Source organism: Meriones unguiculatus, chromosome 1 (assembly GCF_030254825.1).
Source record: "Meriones unguiculatus strain TT.TT164.6M chromosome 1, Bangor_MerUng_6.1, whole genome shotgun sequence".
NCBI classification, from domain to species: Eukaryota; Metazoa; Chordata; class Mammalia; order Rodentia; family Muridae; genus Meriones; species Meriones unguiculatus.
Genome location: NC_083349.1, coordinates 7,986,606 through 8,011,612, shown reverse-complemented (window position 1 = coordinate 8,011,612; position 25,007 = coordinate 7,986,606). Strand labels below are relative to the sequence as shown.

Sequence of the window (25,007 nt, the reverse complement as noted above, 5' to 3'; positions counted from 1 at the left end):
ATCTGTCCCCACTTTCATTGCGCTTCAAAACTTTCCATAGTCTTGACCATCTGAAAGCAATTCCTTCCAACCTCATCCCTTCCAATTGTTCCCCAGACCCATTAACCATTCCTGAGAGCCACGTGTGTACCAGGCTCCCCGACAATCTGGTTAAACCAGTAGCTTTCAGACTGGAAAGATGTCTCAGTCAGTGAAGTGCTTGCTGTGCAAACATGAGGATGTAAAAGGATGTAAAAGGCCAGGAGTGGTGCATATGCCTGTAACACACACACACACACACACACACACACACACACACACACACACACACTTGACCAAGATCTTGCCTATGTCTTTTGCAGGCCCTGCACAGTCCTAAGCAATGAGAGAGGTCACATATTCCTCCACATGTGACAGTACTGCAGTCTGATGACCCTACTTAGAGCTGGAACTAGTTAGTGTAAAGCAAAAAATGCATTTGATATCAGGCAAGTGTGGTGGCACTTGGGAGGAAGATCTGGGAGTTCAAGGCCAACCTGGGGCTACCGAGCACAAACATGTTTTAAAATGTTTTTAAAGTATTACACACCAAGGCTCAGCCTACACTGCCTTGAATGTACAGAGAACACCTATATTAGCCTGCAGCTTGGCAAAATCCTCTCACACAAGGCTAAGATATTGGCTTTCTGAATCCCAAACTGAAAATGAAAACCAGAACGGTTCTATGTATATATCTTTTGTTGGATTGTAAAATCGAAACATTGGAAGTTGAGCCATCGTTAAGTAGAGGACCTTCTAAAACAGATGTTTAAATCCAACCACAGTCTTGGGATGTGCCTATGTGTAGACCTGGCATGTGAGGTGCTACTTCCCAGTGAGGGAGGGGGAACACACACACACACACACACACACACACACACACACACACACAGACACACAGACACACACAGATACACACACACACACACACACAGATACACACACACACACACACACACGAGGAAATCTTACTCACTAGTGATGCTGTGGACGGGCTGGTGGCTGTTCTAAAAAACAGCTGCTATTTAAAGTATGTGGTTAGCGTTTTCAATCAGCCTCAGTTATTTGCATATTAAATCAATTTCACATGCAAAAGGCTTCCTTGTATAAATTAAATGCTCGATCAAAGACCCCCATGCTTCCTCAAAGCATGCTCGCTCCAGGCTATTTGGAAAAGCCTCAGCTTGAGCTCTGCTCACTTGAAATATCACCCATAGGTGTTTTGTTCTTATTATTAATTTATCAAATACACTAGACTTATTATAAAGTGGGCATAATTCAAATTTTTTAAAATGATTAACTCATTGAGTTCTCTTAACAAGGAGGAAAAGGGACTTTGGTATTGTCCCACTTTACAGATGATGAAACTTGGGCCTGCATCACTCTAAACGGGATCGTGCAGACTGAAGAAGCTTCCTGGTGCAGAGGCTTGGCATCCCACCTTCCGCTGCTCACTATGTTCCTAGAAGGACCACAGCAGTCTATCAAAAGCAGGAAAAGGGCTCCTGGCCCAGCACCTGGCTGCTTTGGGATTTCTGCTTTGCCCCTGTAGCCCTGTCTCCTCAGCTTCCCTCTGAGTTGAGGGAAGAGGAGCAGGGTATGGCCAGGAGCAGATAGCAGAAAGGAGATCACTACAACTGTCGATAAACGTGGGTGTTCAGCCACTCTCAAGAATGGCGCTGACAGCACGGAGAGATGGCTCAGTGGTTAAGAGCACTGGCTGCTCTTACAAAGGTCCCGAGTTCAATTCTGAGCAACCATATGGTGGCTCACAACCATCTATAATGTGATCTCATGCTCTCTTCTGCAGGCAGATATGTATGCAGGCGTGCATGCAGATAGAGCACTCGTAGACAACAAATAAACCTTAAAAAAAAAAAAGAATTGCACTGACATCCTGGCAGTATGGTATTTGAAAGCTGTTTCAGGAGGCGACTAACATGCCACCGTCGGCATCTGGGTAAAGCCTGTGGAGTGTCCCAGTGTTGGTGTCCTGGTGTTGATGTGTTCCAGTGAGCAGTCAGTAAGATGTTAACACTCAGGGGTGTCGGTTCACACCTGGAACTCAGCACTTTGGAAGATAGGTGGAGGCGGGAGGACCATCGGATATCTACGTATGGTCTCAGATATACATGAGACCATCTCTCATATATGTGTGTGTGTGTGCGTGTGTGCATGTGTGTGTGATTATTTTAAAATGAAGAGGGGTTTGAAATGCCGTTTTCAAGAAGCCAGGGATCCATCGACACATCTTCAGCCACACAGCTGTGCTGCCCTGTGCTGAGGAGCTTGTGACAATGGCTAACTTCCATAGATAGAGCCTACTTTCACCTTAGGCCATGGCCACTATTTTGGAGGCTGAGCCCCACATTGAGTTCTTACACAGGGGCTCCTCCTGCTCCAGAGTTGGGACACCGGAAGCTGTGTGCTCAAAAGCCCCGTGTGTTCACGCACAGGTCAGCACACTCTCTCGGTCACTCAGCCTGTGGCCATCCCAGGTCCCAGTGGCCCTTACGCATCCCTGTCTCATCCAGACCCCTCAACATCAGAGAGGGAATAATGGAGATGTCCAAAGTGGAAATTAGGGGGGCAATAGCACAAGGACGAGATAGGCTCAGCCAGGGCAGGGGACAGGCAACGGGAGAGCAGTGTGGGAGAATGAAAGTGAACCCTCATCTTTTCCCATCCCTTTCCTACTGCCTTCTGCCAGCCAGCTTTCGGAGATCCACGTCCCATACTGCACATGGAGATGAAACAATAACAGCAGGACACTCACTATCATCCTGCTTCGTGCTGTGTGTGACAGAGCAGGGCTGTCATCTCCCACAGGTTCAGAGAGGCAGTGGAAAGCCTCTGCTCCCGTGGCCAGGCCACAGACAGGAGTCTGTGATCTCTGCACTCAACGTCTTGGATCCTGACTTAATTCTCTTCCCAAGCTGATGGGACAGGAGGACACTGATCATCATTAAATTCCTAGCCCTCAAGTGCCACCAGGCAGCCCTAGTGGGCAGCTGCAGCCCAGACATTCCACGTGGATTACATTCGCAGCAAGACCTTCAGAGTTTAGGCTGATTTGTCACAGTGTTTCTGGACTGGGCCTTGGAGAGGCCCAGAGGATGAGTCCAGGAATTCCACAGCCTGTAGCCAGGGATTAGGAGGCACTGTTTCCTAGCCCTGGGACAGGACCTGTGGCTCAAGTTTGGCTTCAGTGCCTAGAGTCTGCCGTGGCTTTGAAAAACAAATCCAATACCCTTGCCCCGTGATGCCCTTGCAGTTACTCGTTACTCGAGGGGTTGATCACTGGAGCAGGGTGGGTTAGAGCTGACACCAGCCTCACTTTCTCTCTCTCCTCTGTGCCCCTTCCACCCTCCTCCTCTACACGTGCCCTTTGATCAGTGGCTAATGGGCTCCTTCCTTCGCCCTACCCCCGGTTTGCACGAGCTTTTATGATTCCTTCTCCACAGATGGCCAGTGGCTTTCTGAGGCCGAGTTAGTGTTCCAGTGAGGCAGTGCCAGGATACAAGTTGGTTGGTGTTTGCATTTCTCTCAGAGAATCCTGCTCTTTGGGACTGAGCTGCTGGAAGGTGCTGAGGCCGGAGGCTTTCTCTGATAGGTCTCATTCACCAGCTCCCACCCAGTCACTGCAACCTGCATTCTGACACTGGGTTAGAGCGAGGGAGGCTCTTGGAAGTCCCCGGGAATGCTGTAATCTTAGGAGCATGAACAACAAAAAAATAAAGGGAAAGTAGGGTTTTCCCCCTCGTGGCCCTCTGTTAGACCTGGTAAGAGGCAACCTTGCTGCCATATAGGGGTCATCTTGCTAAGCCTTTGAATGGTGTCACTCTCAGGAGTGGCTGTGTGCCGTCTGGAGCTGTAGCCAGCATTTAGCACCATGCTGTCTAATTGTTTACCAACTAGTAGCTCATGCAATCCCCACAGCCCCATTTCACTGATACAGAGACTGAGGCATAGCAATATTTGACCCCATGCTATCTGACTCCAGTGGTCTCCCTCTGGTCCCTAGGCAAGCAGCTAACGATTTTATAGGCATAAAATCTTTGTTAAGCCCCACTGACTGACTGCTTTGAGCTCATCGTGTAGCTTAGTTCTGTGGCTCTCCTGCAAGAAGGTGTTTTCCATTTGTGGGTACAGATGCTGAGCCCCAGGGTAGTCAGCCCAGGGATTGTGGACCTGGGCTTAGGCTTTTCTGTAGCCTCCTGCTTTTTATTTTGGGGCAGTTAGCACAGGAGGCAGGGAAAGGGTGGAGAAGATGGTAAGCGAAGCTACACACTCATCTCTTCTTAGGCTCAATCCATGCTTGTTAGGGCAGCTGACTCTCATGGCTTGATGCCTTCTGAGTGTCTTCCCCTGTCCCTGCTAACACGGCAGAGCCTTACCATGAGGGTCCAAGAGCTGGGATTTGGGGAACCCTATTTCCCATCTCTCTCCAGCCCTAGCAAACTTGCCTCTCCCAGCTGCCTTGCTGTCATCCCGTTCTCAGCTAGACTTAAGAACTGAGGGACATCGGCTGTGTCGATGCATGACTTTCATGCTAGCACTCTTGAGGCAGAGGCAGGAGGCTCTCTGTGAGTTTGAGGCCAGCCATAGCTAGACAGTGAGATCCCATCTCAAACACAAACAAGTCTTGAGGTCACTTTTTGACTTCTTTCCCACCTGTCCTCTGTCCCTCATTGCCTCAGTCAGGGGCAGGCCACACCCTATAGAAGTATACCTTGAATACTAAGATTATTTTATAGCCACACCTTCCACGCACCACTGAAGGGAACATGAGCCAGGGAGCAGGCTGTGTCCAGGTGCACGTTCTTTGTGGACTTTGAGGACTCCATTCTTGCCTGTCTCTCTCCCTCTCTCTCTTTTAAAGTTTAATTGGGAGGCCATTAGGCTGCATTGGCTCCAGTGCGGTGGGCTTGGAGTAAGTAAACTGAGGCCCAGTGAAAACGAGCAGATTCTTGGTTTTAACTAATCAGAAACGTCCCTAGAAATTCAGGGAGTGTTTCCAAGGGAACAAGCAACACTTGGCAAGTGTACGATTGTCAGTCAAGCCATTTCCCCGCCTGATTCTCTATCTGCCCGCAAATTGTGCCTGCGCCTGCGCGGGAGCCTCTGTGGCTTGGCGCTCCCTCCTTTCTGGAACATTTTCTTTCTTTCTTTTTTTTTTTTTTTTTGAACATTTTCACATTCATACAAAAAAAAGGCAATATTTCTTCTGCCTAAAGTTTTCCTCTTAAAAAATATTCTCTAACAATTTCATGCATGTTTATAATATACCCCGGTCACACCCATCTCCTGCCCTCTCTTACCCTCCTCTCACCTCCACCGTCCCCCACCTCCTCCTACCAAGGTCCCTTCCCACTTTCAAATCTTTTTGTTTTTGCTTTGTGACCCGCTGGGCTTTTAACCAGAGCATCATATGTGGACACAGGATAAAGGTTTCCTTAAAACAAAACAAAACAAACAAACAAACAAATAAAAAACCGATTACACTTGCAAACAGGCGTGTAGCTCGTAGGCTGCCGTGAGGGAGTTAGGTGTTCTTCTACCTAGTCCTTGGGACTGCACTCGGGTCAGCAGGCTTAGCGGCCAGTAAGTACCTTTACCTGCCAAACCTCGTAACAGGACCAGAGGGAGATGCCCAGCGCTGGAGCAGGCAGGGTACCAGACCCCCCAGCCTGGAGGTCGCCCGCCCCTTGTGTCCCAGGCCTGGCTTAGCTAGAGGCTAGGTCAGCTCCTGCCGCGGGGGCTGGGGCCGGAGGGTAGGTGTGGGATCTCTTCTGATACGGGAGACAAAGTTAGAACCAGGGTTTTTCACAGCTTAGAGACCTGAAGTCTGATCGTGGTGGGTAAACTGGGGTCAGCGGGGCCCTGTGACTTCCAGCACCCTTGGTGGCTGATCCCCGGGAGCGCCCCAGCTCCACTGCTGCTTCCATTTGGAAACTGACGGATATTGTGTTTCAAGCCTCCACCCAACCTCCTTCAGAAGCCGGCTCACAACCACTGGGTGAGAGTTTAAACTAGAACTTTCCGTGCGGCCCTGAGGGACGAGCTTCCATCCTCCCCCTGCCAGACTTTAAACTGATTTCGATGTGTGTTAATGGGCTTTGGGTCATATTGAATTTAGGATATCGTAGGTTGAACTCTGCCTCTGCTTGCTGTGTTACAACAGAGCTGTGTGTAAGCGCTTTCGGCTGGCTGCTCTTATCCAGCCCCCCAGGGTAATGGGACAGAGCTTCCAAAGGAGAAACCCAAGAGGTACCAAGAGTGCGCGCACACCATGGGTAGCACTCCCTCCCCAGAGGTGGAGACCACAGCTCTGACTTGGTAGGGGCACTTCAAAGAGATTCCATTCATACTCACACATCCCCACAACCCACCCCACCCCCAACCTCTTTTTCAGTGCTGGGGATGAATTCCAAGGCCGTGCACACGTGCTGGGTAAGCCCCGTGCCACTGAGCCACACCCCACACCTCTCTTTCTTTTTCTCTTGGTTAGCACTCTTGCCAAGACCGTGTCATGTGATGTGTGAGAGAATGCCTCTGGTGGCCCCCGTGCCAGCCCGTGTGGCTCTCCCAGACTCCTCCTGCAGCACTAGCCGGTCCTAGGTGGGTCACCACTCAGGCTGTCACCACTCTTGTGCCTTCCTCCCTTGAGAGGTGAGACAGATTATCTAACGGGACTCAAGTGTGGCACTCTTTGTCTTCTGCTTCCTGAGGAAGGTGGAGCATCTCTCCATTTAAGTCCCTGGTCAGTCACTTCCATACACCTGCTGGGCTCCAGAAACCCACTGACCATTCATGTTCCTCAACACTGACCACCACAGATGCTCAAGGCTGTGTGTTGTTCACATTTGGGTGGAGGCCTGGAGCTCCAGAACGGGGTTCTGTTTCTCTCCGGGGCAGCTAGAACGCGTTAGGATGAGGCCCAAGTGTGCTAAGCTGGGGTGTGAAAAAGGTTTTCCATGGAGTGTTACAGTGTAGCTCTTTTAGCATGAGAGTGCCAATGGCAGTGCTGTTCCAAAGCCCATGGCATACCAAACTGTTACAGCTCTTGGTTAAACTGTGCTGCTGAGCACGGCTGAGGTACGGGTAAAGGCCCGTGCCTAGTCAGCTTGAAGCCAAGACACAGGCCTGGTCAGGCCCAGGCCCAGTGGGCAGGGGGGCAGGCCCAGCGAGATGTGGCCAGGCAGAGGATAAATGATGAATCTCAGATGGTCTTGTGTGGGTATGTTTATTCTTTATTTGTGTGAAATCAAGGGCAACATAAACCCTGGGCAGAGGAAGGGATTTCAAGGGTGAAGGTGTTTGATTCACTGGAGTTAGGGGGTCAGGGCCACTTAATGGTTGTATCACAAGAAGGAAACTACAGTATTTAATTATCCTAAGGGTGAAGGGAAAATCTCCAAGTACAGTTGAAGGTCACTGTCTTAGGCTAAGATCTCCTTAGCAGGGTGGAGTGTTTCTAGGAATTCCTAGATGCTTGCCAGAGCAATTTCCTCATCAGGGAAGGGTCTGGCCTATATGCCCTGAAGGCTATGTGACACTCTTTATAAGACCTGGGGTCACCCAAATCAGGGGAGACTTATAGAACCCTGCTGAGAAAAGGGAGTTTATCATCATAGACCGAGCACAAATAAATGGCATCCAGAGGCTTCAACCTTATCCAGCAAAGCTCCACAGTTGTGAGTTGAAGACTTGTAGCAAGGCTTGAAGAATGAAGAGGCATCAGTCAGGACCTGGGAAATAGGCCCTTGGCAGAAAGATACATCTGGCAGTCACTCAGCCTTAGGGAGAAGCCTCTTCATCCATCAGTTGGGTACCTCTCTGTGGCCTAACACCAGATTCACAAAAAGAACAGGGAACTTTTTTCAGGTTCTACTGTTTGGGTGTGGTTTGTCTTCCATGTATGGGAAATTGTGTAGCAGTGCTGAAGTGACAGGGACCTCAAGAAGTGAGCCTTAGAGAAAGGCAGTTAGGTCATGCAGAGGTGCTGTCCTCCAAAGGGACTGTGGGACCTTAGAAAGACAGTTCCCAAGAGAGTGAGCTGTTATAAAGGGACAAGGCTAGCTCCTTTCCTCGCTCCGCAGCCCTCTCTTTTGTCATTTGATGGCTCTTTCTTTTGTCATATGATGGTGCCTTCTCATTGTAACACAGTCCACCACACGGTACAGCTAAAGGGGTCCTCAGTGGAGCTCAGCAGATATCAGCACCTTGCTCTGGAATGCCCAAAACTGTCAGCGATGCTGGAGTTCAAACCAGAGCCTTGTGCATACTGGGCACCGCCCTTTCCACAGAGTGTCATCCCTTCTCTTCTGTGTGCATTTTCAACCTTGCGTAGGTGATGACAGTAGTAGAAACTGGACTAACGTAGGTAGTCAGACTGGCATGGCATCCTGTGAGGTCAGTGTGATTGTTGATGAAGAAATCAAGACACAGAGAGATCCAGGAAGTAGTCCAGAGCCACCCAGCAGCAGCAGTCACAGTTTTCACGCTGTACAAACTCTCATGTGGGTAAACAAGTGCCTCCCAGGCTGATGAACACAGAAATAGCCATGACTCTAAAATAAGCTTAATTCCAAAAACCCTGCCAGAAATGACATCAAGTTCTCCCTAGTCACTGTCACCATTGCCAGAGATGTTCTTTGAAGGGTCACTTTATGGTGACAAACTAAACTGATACGCTAGGTACTACAAAAGGCCTTTCCTCAGGACTCAGATTCATCTCTCTTCCCTTCCTCCTGTTGCTGCATGAACAACACATGTCTGGAGACGATGGTTTATCTATACTGTCAGCTTGATGAGACCTGAAATCACCTGGAAGATGAGCCTTTGAGCCTTCCTGTAGAGGATTACCTTTACTGGGCTAATTGTGATGGGAAGACCTGCCTACTGTGGGCGTCATCATTCCCTAGGCTGGGATCCTAGACCACATAAAGGGTGAAAGTGAACTGAGCACAAGCATTCATCTTTGATTCCTGACTGTGGACACCATGTCACCAGCTGCCCCAAGTTCCCTGAATGCTTGGGTGTCAGGCTCTTACCACCTGTCCTGGCTAACTGATCACCAGTTGTATCTCATGCTCTCGGGTAATTTGGCTGGCTCCATCCATGTTAGGTCGGCAAAGAGAAAATATAACTCGCATGGTCTGCAGATAAATGGTTCCTGACTCAGCCCCCTTCTTCTTCTTCCTTTTTTTTTTCTCTTCTGTTTGTTAATAAGGCAAAGTTTATTTTGGTGCCATTTATTTCTCTCCTATTCTTTTTTTTCTAATTGAAAAATATTTTTCCATAGAACATATTTCGATCTTAATTTCCCCTCCCCCAGCTCCTCCCCACTTCCTCACTCTCCCAACTCCATATCCTGTCTTTCTCTTCCCTCTTTCTCTAACAAAAATAAATAAATAAATAAATAAAACGATCAAGCAAACAACAAAAAAAGAAATATACACTCAAAATCCCTCACAAAAACAAAAAACAAAATGTATAAACAAATGACAATTTAAAAAAATCCAAATAAAGGAAAATGAGACAAAAAAAATCTACAAAATGTCTCTGAGTTTGTTTTATGTTCAACCTCCTTTTTAATCCCAACTCTCTAACTGTGTGGCCTGAGGCAAACTCCTTTAGCCCTTTCCATTCTCTGTGTGGAGAAGAAGGAAGGCCAGAAACCTGGCCTCTGATGCGGAGAGGGACAGACGGCTTCAACCTCCAGTCTCCAGGACTCCCATCTTCGGGTCACATCCCACTGATGACCCAGGACTCGATGACCCAGGACTTCATTTCCTGAACTGGCTTCTGGAGTCCCAGAGGAAACAAGTTCTATGGGCTGAGAATATGGGGAGATGAGGGGAGGAGAAAACCGGGGTTGCCATCAGAACTGTCATCCCAGCAATGACAACATCTTTCGGGCAGAAACCCACTCAGAAGGGAGTGGTGCTTTCTGCAGAGCCTGTGTTAGTAGATATTTCTTTGAGGCAAGCTCATGGATTACAGGAACATGCTGTCATTCAGAAACACAATGACCTTGACTTTGGGGAGTTCCTTATTAGGGTTAGATCAGAGGTATCAGGCTGATGGACAGAGGTAGCCCTAGAAACCACTAGTTGTCTGCACCAGGCTGACTGTAGCATGCAGAAACTTCCAGATGACATTTTAAGAACCATTATAGAGTGTTCTGACAAGCTGAAGCAGAGAGCTTCCTTCAACTGCTTCATGCTGTGACTGTCACTAAGTTATGCACAAAAGCCTGGAAAGGGCTCTTTCACAGGAGGATGAGATGTTATTAATGTCAGTAGACAGGACACACAAGCTAGGGAAGGAGGGCTGCGCGGATCCATGCTTGCTGCCTGTGCCAACAACAGCAGGGCCTTGGGGACTGGAACACCTACTCCCACAGGATCACAGCCGGCAAGCAGGCCCCACAGCGCCAGGGCAAGGATATCATGGGTCCAGTAGGGGCAAACACACTGAGGACCCTGGGCCAAGCACTGTGAGCTCACAGTTGGAACACTAGTACCTTAGTGGGCCTGCTTGGGGGGGGACCATGATATTTGGGCAAACTTGGGGGGTCATTGCAGACTCCAGTCACAGGCATGGTGGCTCAGAATGGTGGAGACTTCTGTTTATTGCACAGATAAATATTTGCCACTACAGGCTTGGAGAGTGGGGCCAGAGTTGGCATTAGCTGGTAACTGCTGCACTCGCAGTGGGCAGGGCTCTGAGCCCTCATTTCTCTTCTGTTCTCTAGAGCCGTCTCTTTGCAAAGCCCAGCTCTCTGGCAGACTTGGACCACAAGGCCTCTCTCACCCAGAGCCCAGTCCTGAGTCCTCTCTTTTAAGCACACAATGGAGCAGCCTAACAGCTTTGCCGACATTAGCCCTCCATTCACCTCACCTCTTCCCAGTCTCCAGGTGGCTCAGGCACACCTTGTCTACCAACTTACCTCTCACCCTTGGGTCTCAAATACAGCCCATGCCCTCATCCCACTGCAGCCCACATAGTCCCCAAGTCAGGCCCCACTTTTTCTTCATTTCTAAATGGATCCATTCCCTCTCAGTTCCCCTCTCCACTGTACTTATCTGGGTCCATTGCTTCACCTTCTGTCAGCCCCTGAAGCAGAGCTCCCAAGGGGTGTGGCCTCTTGTTAAACTCCTGCTCCTCCCTTCAGGACCTTCAAAAGAGGTTGGTGCCAGGGTCCCCTGCTGCCTGCTCAGGATGCTACAGAAAGTTTGACAGGAAGGGCCGGGGCAATGGCTCAGTTGGTAAAGTGCTTGCCAAACAAATGTGAGGAGCTAGCTGAGTTCAGTCCTCTGCAAGCTAGCTGCAGTGACACCCATCTGTAATGCCAGCACTGGGGAGGTGGAGACGGGGAAGTGTAGTGTTTTAGCTTGTGCGCCTAGCACTTTACAGGATCCCTAGTTGCTAATCAACTAGCCTTTTAGGGATTCTAAGCTGTTAGAACTGCTTGACCCTATGACCTTCAGTGTCAGATATAAAAAAGGCAGCGGAGGCTGAGAAAGGGAGATTGAGTAGAGTGAGAGGAGAAGGTGGCTGTGGCAGAAGAGATTGATAGGAGACAGTTGAGCCAGGAGAGCACCTAAGCTACAACAGTTGTTATAGTTTGGAGCTGCCACCATTGGAAAAACTGGGAGAAGGGACTGGTTAAGCACAGAGTTGGGGGACTGAGGGGGGAGCAGTTGGGAAATAAGTTAGATTCAGGGATTCTCTCTCTCCTTCCCTCCCTCCCTTCTGTCCTTCTTTTTCTTCTATCTAGTTTTAGGGGGTGAAACCAAGAGGATAAAAGGTGGGGAAAAGAACCCACAAAGCAGCAAAGACAAGCCTCAAGGGTGGAAGAGGCTTCCTGGCCAGCCAAGGTTCAGGTTCAGTGGCTCTGTCTCAAAAACAAGATGGAGGGGCTGGAGGGATGGCTCAGTGGTTAAATGTCTTTGCTGCTCTTCTGGAGGACTGGAGTTCATTTCCCAGCATCCGTGTTCATTGGTTCACGAATTCCAGCTTCCTGGGATCCAATGCCTTCTTTCTACCTCATCAGGCACCTGCACACACGTGGCACACACACACACACACACACACAGACACGATGGAGAAAGATTGGGAAGACACCCCATATCTACCTCTGATCCCCATCTGCATGTGCACACATGTACATATGCACATGAACACACATGTAAGGGAACACATTTGACAAGAGACTGTAGTAATGTTCTGAGAACACTTTGTCATTTTAATGATGTCCTGCAGCTTGGACTCTTGCTGAATTGGATGGTATCATAGCAGCTTGGAGGTGAAGATGCTAAATCAGGTTAGGAACCGGGGCCACCAATAGAAACAGAGTGGCCCACGTTCGCAATGTTTAGTTTTTAATGACCATACGGAGAAAAGTACAAAGGAATGGTGGAATACATTTTTAGTATCTTCTTTTTAACTCCACATATGCAAATATTGTCACCCCAACATGTAATCGCTATGACAGTTGCTGATGAGACACTGTGTTCTTTTTATCCATCTTAGCTCTTTGAAATCTGTGGTGTGTCTTAAGTTGGACAGGCTGCATTTCAAGGGTTCAGTGGCCGCATTTGGCTCCCTGCTGCCAAACTGGACAGGCAGGGACAGGCCGCAGGTCTATTGATTGCGTCCTGGCATTCCTGGACTGCTGGCCTGAAAGGCACGTTGGTGTCCTGTCCTGCGGCCGGCTTGCTGAGGAAGCAGAGGCAGCTTTGGCAGCCAAGATGAGGGAAGTTCCGGGCTTTCAGCTCAGGACAGCTCCTTTCCAGTTAGATCAGAGTATCTTCTTATCTTTCCCCCACCCCCAATCTGGGTCCCACATCCAAAACAAATTTCCTCCTACTCCAGACCTCCTGGGGCCCATTTCTGCACCCAGCTGCAGACCTGCTGCTGCTTCCTGTCCTCTTTGCTCTTTGGAGAGCTGGCTGCCAGGCCCAGCAGAAGAGCAGGGCGGGGCCTGGCCCAGAGACCCAAGAGGGCTGGGAGAAGGCTAGGAGTGTGTTCTTTGCCCTTAGCTTTCTCTCCCTCTGTCTGGAGGCCAGCATCCTGACCAACCCCTTGTCCCCAGGCCCACGGGTCCTCCCCAGCAGCTAAAGAGCCCTGTAAGCACAATAGCCCTACCGTGAGAGTCCCTGGCTGTGTGCCAGCCTCCCCAGGGCACTCCTTGGTGCTCAAATATGCAAAGGCAGCAAGAACAGGGCTATTATTAGACCTTCCCCAGCATCCCAGTTACTGGCCACATGATCCAGCACTTTGATGTCACAGTGGGAGCCTCGTCCCTGCTCTCTGAGGCACTAATGTGGCATTTCTGAAAACCCTTTCCCACTGGTGCATACGATCACGGCACTCCGATTATCTTTTATTTCCATAGGCAATTAATCTTCTTTGTCTTTTTTTTCCCCTTCTTTCTTTTTTTTTCTTTCTTTCTTTAATTTATTGCATGTGTCCTGTTCCTAGCCTTTCTTGCTATTTGGAATCTGTGAATCGTTTGGGCTCATGTGGAAGGCTCACTTTTATGCCCTAGGTTTTTGCTGAAAGCTGGGACAGCAAGGATAGCTAATGAGAATTTTTTCCCCTCTTTTCTTTTTCTGGTGCTGTAATTCTTAGGCATGTGGTAGGAGGCTTTGCTGGGAATCTTGGAGAGATAACTTGCTGGTGACCCAATTTCAGAGCCTCACAGAGCGCTGCCACCTGGCTGATTCTGCATCTCAGCCAGTCAGTATGACTGAGCGGCATCTGTTCCCAGGCCTGTGGCAGGGTACGGGGCACACGCAACAGGCATGAGCCCTAGCCCCTGCCGACCCACTGGGCAGGCAACAGAGAACAGCGGTGGGCAGACATGCCTGCTAAGCCAAGGACTGGGCTTCTCTGCTGCAGAAGCTGCTGCTGCATTTTGAGGCTAACGTGGTGGTTCTTGGAGACAAAGATGTTAGATTCTCTCGCCAGCTTTGCTGCTCATATGCCCTGGGGCAGAGTCTCAGAACCACTTCAAAGTTTTTTCCTAAAGCTGTCAGCACCTGCCATTGCCCTTCCCAGGTTCTGCTGTTCAGGAAAGCTAAGAATGGCCCTCCATCTCCCTGTCCATCCTCCCATCTATCTATCTACCACCTATCTGTCCCATTAACACACACACTCATCTACTGTACCTATGCTTTTCCCGTTGCTATGACAAAAGCAACTCAAGGGAAGAGTTCATTTCTCCCGTAGTAAGTATTTGCTGGGGTGACCTTGGAAGCCAACCTGTGGTCCTGACAGTTAGCCACAGGTAGACAAGATGATTCCTAACTGGCTAGTCAACTCGCAGCGCTTGCCAGTGCCTGTACTCTGTTAAGAGCTTCAAATTCTGAACTCAGCCTGGGTGACGGGCTGGGGAATGTTGGCACCCTGAGTCCCCACATCGAGCAGACGGGAGGTACTACTGCCCAGAGAAGTGAAATGTGCTGCCAGGCCTGCCGGGCTCAGCCGCAGAGGCACAGCGTCGTGTCTGACCTTTGCTGCTCTGCTGTTATTATCCACGTTCAAGGAGTCAGTGTGAGGAGCCATCATTCTAGAGTGATCGTGGTGGTTGACTTTGCTAATCCTCATAACCCCTCACAGGCGGGAAATAACATTACAAAGAGGGAGGGGGTGCTGGAGGCTACTGTGTGTCTTCTAGAGCCTCTAGCTGGAACCAAAGTCCAGAGAGGGAACCCAGGTGACATGCTTAGAGGCTGCCAGGAGCTGGCTCTGCATAGACAGGAGGGTGCAATGGCAGAGATGGAACGGCCAGCTTGGTTTCTAGCTCGTGGTCTGTAACCAGGGTTGGCGATCTAAGAATGGAACAGTCTCAATCCCAGAGTCTCAGTAGTCTCAACCTCCCGAGTGCCGTGGCCCTTTAAGAAAGTTACTCATGGAGTGGTGACCCCTAACCATAAAATCATTTCATTGCTACCTTCACAACTGTCATTTGCTACTGTTACGAATCAAAATGCAAATATTTGATAAGAAGGGTATCTGATATGCGACCTCCACCAGTTGAGACCGCTGGTCTGAAGGGTGTTCCCAGTGACTTTCCCAGGAGCCATGATGGCTAAAGGACATGAAGACTCATGTCCACACAACCTGTGGAGCGGGATTGGCACCAAGAAATCAAGTGGAGCAGACACTTCAGAGGGGACAGAAGAGATCTGTGGGTGAAAAGGGAGAGTAGAGTGGCCAGGTGGCAGCTTCCAGCCCGAGTAGAGGACCTGGTGGCGCTCACTTGAATAAGCCGCCGCTCCGTGCGGAATTAGCCTTCTTCCTTCCCATCAAGTTTCCAGCATCAGGAAGCAGGTGGGATGAGGCCAACAGGGAGTTTCTCAGGAGCAACTCCAGTGAGAGGAAGCTGGGCGGGGAGCAGGGAGGAGCTAGGAGAGGCATCCAGCCGCAACCAGCAAAGGAGAGGCAAGGTGCACACAGGCAGGTGGCCAGGCTGGGTGGAAACAGCTTCATCTACAGGGCAGCCTCACGTTCCCTGGCTGATGAGGCCTGTCCCAAAGGCAGGTGGATTTTACTTCGTTTTTCAGTACATACCCTGCCTTCTCCCCTGTTCCTCGTGCTCCGCTTTGGCCCCGCCCCCCGGAAGCAGCTTCCCCTTCGGAACACACTATGTATTTTACTTACCTTACAGCATGCTTTTTTTCCCCCCCATCTCCCCAACTCCAGCTCCAGTTAAGATGCAAGATCTGCAGAGGCAGGGATGTTTGTGGATTCTGCTTCCTGGTACATCTGAAAGGCACAGGATGGTGAAACAAGCAAACAGATAGATGTACTGCTCATTTTTAAACTCTACTTTATTTGGGGTTACCTGAAGCCTCTCTCTTCCAACCCCCCAACCCGAGGCAAGAAAGAGATTTGAAGGGAGAGGGGGCACAGACCCCTTTACTTCTCCCGGCTGTTTAGGGTCGATGGGTTCTCCTGGGGCTATACCAATCTCTGTCAACAGTTGAAAGTTTCTAGCTGTCCTCCACACTGTCTACCTCTGGGCCATTCCAAACTGCTATGCACCACACTTTCTTTCTCTGGGATTCCATATTTATTTCCCTCAGAGTCCTAGACCACGCCCCTCTCCATGCCGCATGCACGAGGCAGTCCGTTACCTGCTGGCAAAGGCCACATCCCACGTGAGGCAATTATCAGCTGTGGACAAATTAAAGGCCAAACTAAAATTCCACACTTAGGATTAAAACAAAAAATATTTACATAACTTAATGGAGTTTACAAAGAAACCAAACTTCCATTACATATAGATCCTTGTTAGTCCATTGATTGGAACCTCGAGAGCTGAGGAACCAATCAGGAGGAGACACTAGTTTTGGAAGGAGTCTTAAGAGTTTGGCTTCCAAGAACCAAGGTGCTACAGCACATCACTCTCCTGATGTCAGATACCTTTCCCCGACACAAGAGAACCTGTCAGGACAATAGAGGATGAGCATTTCAAATTGCCCATCATAATGGTGCCTTTTCAATAGAATCCACCAATGCTGTTGCTTAAGTATTCCTTGAAGACAAGTCTTCCATGGAACAGCCGGCAAAGGAGCGGTACCTGTGCGCTTGACACTTGGCAAGACGTGACGCACAGACAAATGCTGGAGCCCTGTCCCCACATGCAAAGCTGTTTCCACTGGGAAGCCGCTTCCCATAGACTACCCCAGGACCCCGGCAGTCCCTTCCGGATGTTACTCTCCCTTGGTGTTGCTGACCCATGGCCAGGTCCCCAGGGCTGGGTGTTGATGCCAGTGCTTCACTGGGTCACTTTGTCAGTGTTGTGCCTGGCACAGTGTACCCTGGCTACCCAGAGGGTTGGAAGAAGTGTCTGAAGGCTGCTTCCACACTTGGCTCTCTCCTTGGAAAATTTTGGGCTGCTCCCTACCACCAAGCAGGCTGGCTGCCTGCTTGGCCTCCCAGCATCTTCCTGCCTGAGGGAGGCCCCCCTTCCTGGAGCTAGTCCTCTGCGGGAGTGGACATCCACACTTCTCCTCCAGTCTCATAAACTTGGTCTTGACATGGGAACCTTTTGCAGAGAAAATCAGCACCCTCTGAGGGGCTGCTCTGTAAATTGGCCACCCCCTAACGTGAGACCAGCCGAGGCCAGGATAACCAAACAGGGCTTCTAAGAGCTTTGGACAGGATTCTGCTGTAAAAAACGAAGACCTCTTTACATGGTACATGAAGGCCTTCCATAAGCGGCTGTCTCTGGCCTGGTATCCCTGCGTCCTGTCATGCAGAACCCCCAGCATATTTGGGCACCCCACAGCACTGAAGCTTTGTTCCCATGAGAATGCATCTCAGTTCTAAAGAACACAGGCCCAGCCTCCATGCTAAGTGAAGATTTCTCAGAGTTCTTCTCCTCCCCCCAGCCCCCTGGAGCTGTTCCTTGCCCTGAAACATGGCAACAGATGCCTGAACCTCTGGGCTGCTGTGCTGTACATGCTAATGCTCACCCACTGTTTCCAGCTAACTAACATGCACTGGGCTGGTCATTACCGTAGGAACTGGCCTTCGATTAGTCCTCACAATATGCTGACTACGTTGGCTCACTTTGTGTGTCAGCTTGGCTGGGGATGGCGGCCTGAGGCGGGGCCAAACATTGCGCAGGGTGTTTCTGTGAGGGTGGTTTTTGGATGAGACTAGCATTTTAAATCAGTATTCTTTGAGAAAAGCGGGGTGCCCTCCCTAGTGTGGGTGGGCCCTGTGCGATCAGTTGAGGGCCTGAATGGAACAAGAGGGTGACCTTCTCCAAACAGAGGGTGTTCTTCCAGTAGACATCCCTTAGCCTTGAACTTCAAAAATAGATTCTACTGGGTCTCCAGCTGCCAGACCACCCTGCACTCTGGCCTTGCCAACCTCTTTAACCGTGTGACTATTTTTCCAGAAAGCCCAGACTAGTACAGAGAGGGAGCCAGGGCAGCCAGGAGAAATGTTATGGTGTGGAAAGCGAGGGAGGGACAGAGTGTCCTTAGAGCACAGTTGGAGAGGGAGTACCTTGTCATCTTAGTTAGGTAAGAATGGTTCAAAAGCCAGGGTCTCTTCCATCCCTTGTGGCCACTGTATGGATGTACCTGGTCATATTTAAGGACAATTTATCATTTTTATGTGTGCTATATAAGTACAGGCACATGTGTGTATGTATGTACACATGTGTGTGTGCGCATATGTGTCAGGCCAGAGAGCAACCTCTGCTATAGTTCTTCAGGTACCATCCACCTGAGATAGGATCTCTTACTGGCTGGAACTCAGCAAATAGGCTTGCCTGGCCAGTGAGCCTCAAGGGATCTTCTTGCCTCTGCCTCCTCAGCACTGAAATTACAAGCTGTGGTACCACTCCAAGGTTTTTTTTTTTTTTAATGTGAGTTCTTGGGGACTAAAATCAGGTTGTCCTGCTTGCAAGACAAGCACTTTGGTGACCAGTCTCTCTCCATAGTCCAACAAGTGGTCACTCCGGCAGCCAAGTCATCATGTCCATGTGATTCTTTTACCCGCAGGAGGCAACCAGCCTGCTTTGTGGTTGACACCTGACCCCACCGAGCAGTGTGAGACACTGAGCTGGCTGTCTTGACTGCGGCAAGGGAAGTCAGTGGTGGCTTCGTAAGCTCTCACAGGCCTTCTCAGTCAGCACCCTCAGTGGGAGGCTGAGCCTCACTCCTCTCTCCTTCCTGTCCACAGCCTGTCATGACCCTTCAAAGTCACTTCGTTTCTCTCTGACCTGACTCGAGCAGGCTGCAGTGGCATCACCAAATGGCTCCAGCCTTGGTTCTCAGTTCTCAAGAACTGACCCTGATTCCCACCGAGATTTGAACTTCAGCTTGTGCTCACTCAACCTTCCTTAAGAAAGTGAGATTCTGTGGCTTTGCACCAAACCATCTCAACACATCCTTGTGAACATGGGATGGGGTGAGAATGGGAGGGGCCCTTTATGTCCATCGAGTAATACCTTTGTGTCCATCAACTACTCTTCCAAGCCCAGTGATGAACTAAATTTAATATTTTATAGGTTCCAACATGTAAATTTCTCCAATTTTGCCCCAGCTGCCAGTGACACAGCTGGTGCAAACATTTTTTGCTTCCATGTGACATCAACACTTTTAGAGTGAGTGATTTGACCCAAAATGTCAGAGACGATCGCAGAGCACTCTTCTGAGGAAAGCTGCCGTTTAGAACGAGGCTCTTAGGAAATGGCCCACTTCAGCAGACACCGAGAACAATATCCGAGGGAAAGTATGAGCAAGCCAGCCCTGTCAAAAGGATGATTCAGAATAGATTTGTGGAGGAGATGAAGACTCAGGAACTAGCCTGGCCAGTTGAATTCACTTGCACTTCTCATTTCATCCAGAATGTGTGGGTCATGTAGGAGAGAAAAACCTGTGTGCAAGAGGTCTGAAGTGTTCTCTCAGTTAGTACAGAACCGGCATCTAAGCCGGGGATTGGTAGATGTTTTCTGTAAAGGGCCAGAGAATACGCTGCAGGCACCACAGGCTGTGCGGTCAGCGTTGACCGCCTCAGTCCGCCGCAGTGGCACCAGGCAGCTTGAAAGAGCTCACCCACAGCCTATGTTGTGGGGCACTGACCCTTCAGTTTCACCGAATTCCCGCATCTCAATAAATAGTACTGAGTTTTTGGAGCCTTTTGCAAGTATCAAAGCCATCCACACTCATATGAAAGCAGCTGTCATGAAAATCACTTGCCTATTTTCCATCTGAAGTGAGAAGCAAGCCTGTATCATGGTCCCAGAGGTGCTGTTCCTCCTCTTTACTCCAACACACAGGCTTGCGAAGTGGGAAGGATTACCACATGGGGCACCAAGTTGGAGAGGTTTGGCTACTTAGAGTTCATTAGTGAATAGTTTAGGTTGAGGTTCAACCCTAGATCGCTTGACTCACCGCAGAAGGCAAAGATGCTTCTTCCAAACTGATATTACTGTTTCCAGGGGAAACTGAGGCTGCATCAAAGACTCTAGCTGTCTTCTGTTCCAGTCTGCCCTGTCCATTTAGAAGAATGTAGAAATTTCAGTCAAGACTTTAGGTGACTCTGGCAGGGTCTACCCAGCGGGTCATTGGTCTAAACAGAAGGCACTGACCTGGGTATGGTGATTGACATTTGTCAAAGGACATGACTATCCATGAAATTTTATCAAACTCAGCAAGCCTTGCTAGTATATTAATATGTTAATAATCCTAGCACCTAGGAGCTGAGGCTGGAGAATCACCAGGAATTTAAAGCTAGCTTGGGCTATATAGTGAGTTTCAGGCTAGTCTCACAGTCTAGTCTACAGAGTAAGACTCTGTCTTAAAAAACAAAAAACAAAAACAAAAACGGAAGAATAAAAGATTGTATCAGGCTCATTGAACAAGGTACCAAATAAACATTAAAAGCACACATTTAAGCAGAAGAAGATGGAGATGGGAAGAATGGCAGCAGGTGTGTGACTTCTACCACACATCTTCTTGGTCTGGCCATGTGTTCACCATTTTTGAAACAGAAGCAGGAACTGCTGCCTTGCTTTGGTTCCCCAGAGGACCCGAGGTGTGGAACGAGCCCTGCGGTCGATGGGGAGGGCCTGGCACAGCCCCGTGGTCCCGGAGCCACAGAAGGAATTAACAAGTGTTCTGCTTCACTTTTCCAGGCGCCACACTGTGGGCTGACCTCCCAGAAGCTCCCTTAGACAGCCTTCCAAAATCAATAGGCTGCGAAAATCTATCTGGCTTGTGAAATATCCGTTGGCCCCCTTCACATCCATCAATGTCCCCCATCCTCGCCTCAGCATTCAAGGCTCCCTCCAGGCTGGGATGTTCGGTGGGCACCTTGCAGGTGTCCGGGCTGGCAGGGCAGTTCAGAGCTGCAGTGAATTGATATGAGAGGTGGGTGGCAGAAAATACAAATAAGAAGGGAGCCATCTGGGAAGCCTTCTAGGCCTGTTGCGTTGATAGCAGTGAGAGCTGTCCATGGAGAGCTAGCGGCTTCCTCTGCTTGCTTGTAGCCGCGGTTGCACTGGTTACTGTGTGGGTCATGCTCCACATTGTTAACGGACATCATTTATAGAGCAGTGCTGTGTGCCAGGCATGGCTCTCCAAGCCTTACAATCAGTACCAGCCCTCAAAGCACTCTCCCTGCTTTACAAGTGAGGCTCCGAGGGGTAATGGGCCTGCCCAAGTCTCACTGCCCAGGGGGCTTAGGATCCGATCCCTTGCTCTAGAACCAAGGGGCTAGGTCAGAGTCTTTGCATTTGTCACATCCCTGACCGCAGGTCTTATGTCCACACACTCCCTGAAGCCCTGATCTGTCAGGGAAGCCGGCGATGGCTATGTTCCTGTGACTCCTGGGTGGCAATGAGTCTTTCCTAGCTAAAGAGGAAGATGAGTATCCACAGCTGCCCCACTTTCATTCCTGCCCCCATGGTCAGGGCTTAATAAGTACTGAATCCATGATGTGGTGGTTTCAATGAGAACAAACCGCCATTAGCCTGGGTATTTGAACTCTTGGTGGTGCTAGCTGGGGAGGGTTAGAAAGTACAGCATTGCCAGGAAGTATGTCACTGAGGGTGGGATTTGAGATTATATAGCCTCATCCTATTTCCTTCTCTTTGCTTTGTGCTGCTTTTTGAAGACATGAGCTTTCAGCTTCCTGCTCCTGTTGCCATACCGGTCGTTTGTTGCTATGCTTGCCTTCTATGACAGACTCCTATCTCTTTGGAATCAGAAGCCAAATTAAACTCTTTCTTCCTTAAGTTTCCTTGGTCATGTGTTTCATCACAGCAACAAAAGAAGAAAGTAGCTACGACAACGGTGAGTCCCCTTCTCTGCCTCGTCACTCAAGGCAAGTCCTGGTGTCCAGGCGATAGTCCCGGCAGCATTCTTATCTTGAATCCAGGGAAGCAGGTCTGCCTCCATGCTGGGTCTGTGCATGCAGCCAGCCCTGGCAGGTGATTGAAAACACCCATGTTTTTAACAGAAAGCACTCTGCAATGTTTATGGAAAATGAGATGCACTTGTGATTAAAGACTGCTGTGCAAGGAGAACCATTGGAACTTGAGAGCTGCGTGTGAGAAGAGAAGCCAGAACCAGGGTCTGGCGACCTAGGGACCAATCCAGCCCTCACCTTCCTGTCAGGAGAAGGTGGATGAGGTGATGTGGTATTCACAGGACACCTCCATTTTGTCTGTGGCTTGAAGGCTAGTGAAGAAATGATAACAGAGCTGTACTCTAGTTCTGTGTTTGGATCCAGGTGTCCTTAGGAGAATTTTAGGTCTTCACAATAATTTTGGAGGGGTGCTTGCAATGGGATCCGAGGCTTCATCCATGTCAAGCCCCTTTGCAGACACTTTTAAAAGCCATATTTCATGAGATCTAGCATTTTACAATTAGCCATCAAAGTTGGGAGCTACCAAGTAGAAGATTTCAAAACAGATGCCACTGTTGGCAGTCCCAAGCACACACAGATAGATGGAGTGTTAGCAGAATCTAGGTTGGATGCAGGCTAGTCCCACAGTGGGCTCCATGTTTAGGGATGCATAACCTGTGATGGTTTGTTTGGTCATCCACCTGATGAGGTCTAAAGTCAACTAGGAGACAAGGCAAGTCTGTGAGAGATCACCCAGACTAGGTTAGCTGAGGAGGAGGCTCATCCTCAATGAGGGCAGTATCATTCCATGGGCCGGGGTCCTGGATTGAATAAGGAACAAGCATGGCGAGCACTTGCATTCGTCTCTTTACTTCCTGGTGACCTGTGTGTGTCCTGGAACTGTGAGCTAAAATGAGCCCTCCCTTCCCAAAGTTACTAGGGTCAGGCAGTTTGTCACAGCAACAACAAAATGTAACCAATACACATGCCCTCTGATTCTCCTGTCCCCAGATGACCGGTACTATCAGAGAGAGGACCGGGGCCAACCAGGTGGCCCGAAGGTCAGAGAGGACGGGAAATACAGGAGGCCAGCATAGAGGAGGAGGGCTTATGCTACAGCTGAAGGATGAGGCAGCTAGAAGGGAGAATGAATCACTGGTTGCTCAGAGGGAGCTCAGAGTACACACTCACCTGGCTGGGCCAGCCTTGCCTTAGGGAGGAGAGCAGGTAGAGGTCTGGGCTGGGCAGGATATCAGGACTGAGTGTCAGGCAACAGAAGTTTGGCCTTTGATGCTGTGCCCTCAGGAGCAGAGTTCCACGTCACAGCCTTCATCTACCCAGCATGTTATTCAGGCCTCCAGTAGAGTCAATGCGGTTCATTAGTGCCTCCTCCTCCCCCTCTTCAGGCTAGCCGGTTCGGCTTGCTCCATTTTCGAACATCCCCAACCCAACCACCTTCCCCCGTGGAACATTCATCCTGGCTGAAGACTCTATCATTTCTTCTGTGTAGTGACCTCAACTGCCCTAGCTTTCATGTGGCCCCGGAAGCCACCACAACTTTCAAACTCTAACCTAGGCTGAGCAGCTTTCCTACAGTGCTCCAGTAGCATCCCTCTATCCTAGGGAGGAAACCCAGCTGCCGACCCAGCTTGGCTTTCCATAGGTCCATACCCTTGTTTCTATCCCCATGCTAGGTACACGGCTGCCAGCCAGGCTTACCTCAGGGACTTTGCTCTGCCATCCCCTCTCGACTCTTTGTTTAAGGAATGCCTTTTCTTTCCTGTCTCTGTCCCGTCCTCTCAAGACTTCCCCTACTCATGAGAGCAGCCGGTCCCTCAACCCCTCCACTCCCACACCTATCAGCCCGGATCATTGTGTTTTCTTCAGGGGCCGTAACCTGGAATTGTGAGCCAATGCCCACCCCTCAAGCTGCCTTCCTCAAGGTGTTTTGTTACAGTAACACAGATGAAACTAAGACCGGGTCTGTATTAATGGTGGGGGTGTAGGTTTGCTGTGGGTTAGCAAAATTAAACACGTAATTTTGTTTCCTTCCAGGTTCCTTAAGGTCCCTGAGGGCAGCTTGAGAAACTGTTACAAATGCTCCATTGTTACATATTGGCTAAATGAATGCAAAGATGAAGTTTTAGAGTAGACCGGTTGTGAAATCTACCTTTAGTTGAGAGTAATGAGGTGACAACCAGACTGTGTGCTGGGTGTAAAAACTGGGACATTCCTGCCCTTGAAGAGTTTCCACTCTGGTTTGACCAATACAGTTACAGGTACAAGGCATTTTAATGCAGTCTGATGAGTCTGAGGTCTGCAGCCCAGTGCTGAGCCCACCCAAGGAGACAGAGCAAGCACCTGCAGGGGAGTTCCTTGGAGCTGAATGCTAGAGAAGACATACCCGTCCTGGAAAAGCAGAAGTATGGTCTAGATCTGGGGATCAGCGTGTGCTGGCCTCCGAGCTTTAGGGAGTTTTAACATCTAGGAAGGAAACGGAATACAGTGTGACCCCTGGGAAGCAATCCCTTCATTTTTTCCAAGGATGTTTACTAAGTACCTATTGAGTATCAGACCCTGTTCTATGGTTGGGTAGTTCTGTGCCGAATGAGACAGATGAAAGGATCTCTGCCTCCAGGAAGTCTGCATTTCAGTCAAGGACGGGAGATAGCAAACAAATAAGCTTACACCATCTGTATATTATGGTAAAGTCTGAGAAAAAACAGCCTACCGGTTAGGCAAGATGGTTTAGCGGGTGTGCTCTCCAAGTGTGAGGACCTGAGTTCCATCTCTACAGTCTGCATAGAAACTAGACACAATGATGCACACTTGTAAGTCCAACAGTGATGCAATAGGAGGTGGGGACTGGCAGATTCTTGGAGCTCACTGGTAAGTTAGTCCAGCCTACTTGGCAAAGTTCTAGGCCAATGAGAGACCCTGTCTCAAACAAATGATGGAAAGCTTCCTGAGGAATGACATCTGAAATTGTTTTTGATCTCCATACATGTACACCCCCCCACACACACACACTCACACACACCCTAAAGAAAAATGCTAAATAAGACTGGAGTGGCCTCAAGGGCTTATGGAAAAACCCT

At 49.5% G+C, this 25,007-nt stretch overlaps 1 long non-coding RNA gene across 1 annotated transcript; it reads right to left on the bottom strand.

Moving 5' to 3' along the window:
- Nucleotides 1-12,296: 12,296 nt before the first annotated feature.
- Nucleotides 12,297-24,738, bottom strand: LOC132653209 (uncharacterized). The gene is made up of 4 exons (XR_009590980.1): nucleotides 24,641-24,738; nucleotides 24,314-24,393; nucleotides 15,697-15,801; nucleotides 12,297-15,561 (listed from the first exon to the last, which is right to left on the bottom strand). It is a non-coding gene; the product is annotated as an uncharacterized LOC132653209 (long non-coding RNA).
- Between the last annotated feature and the right edge of the window lie 269 nt (nucleotides 24,739-25,007).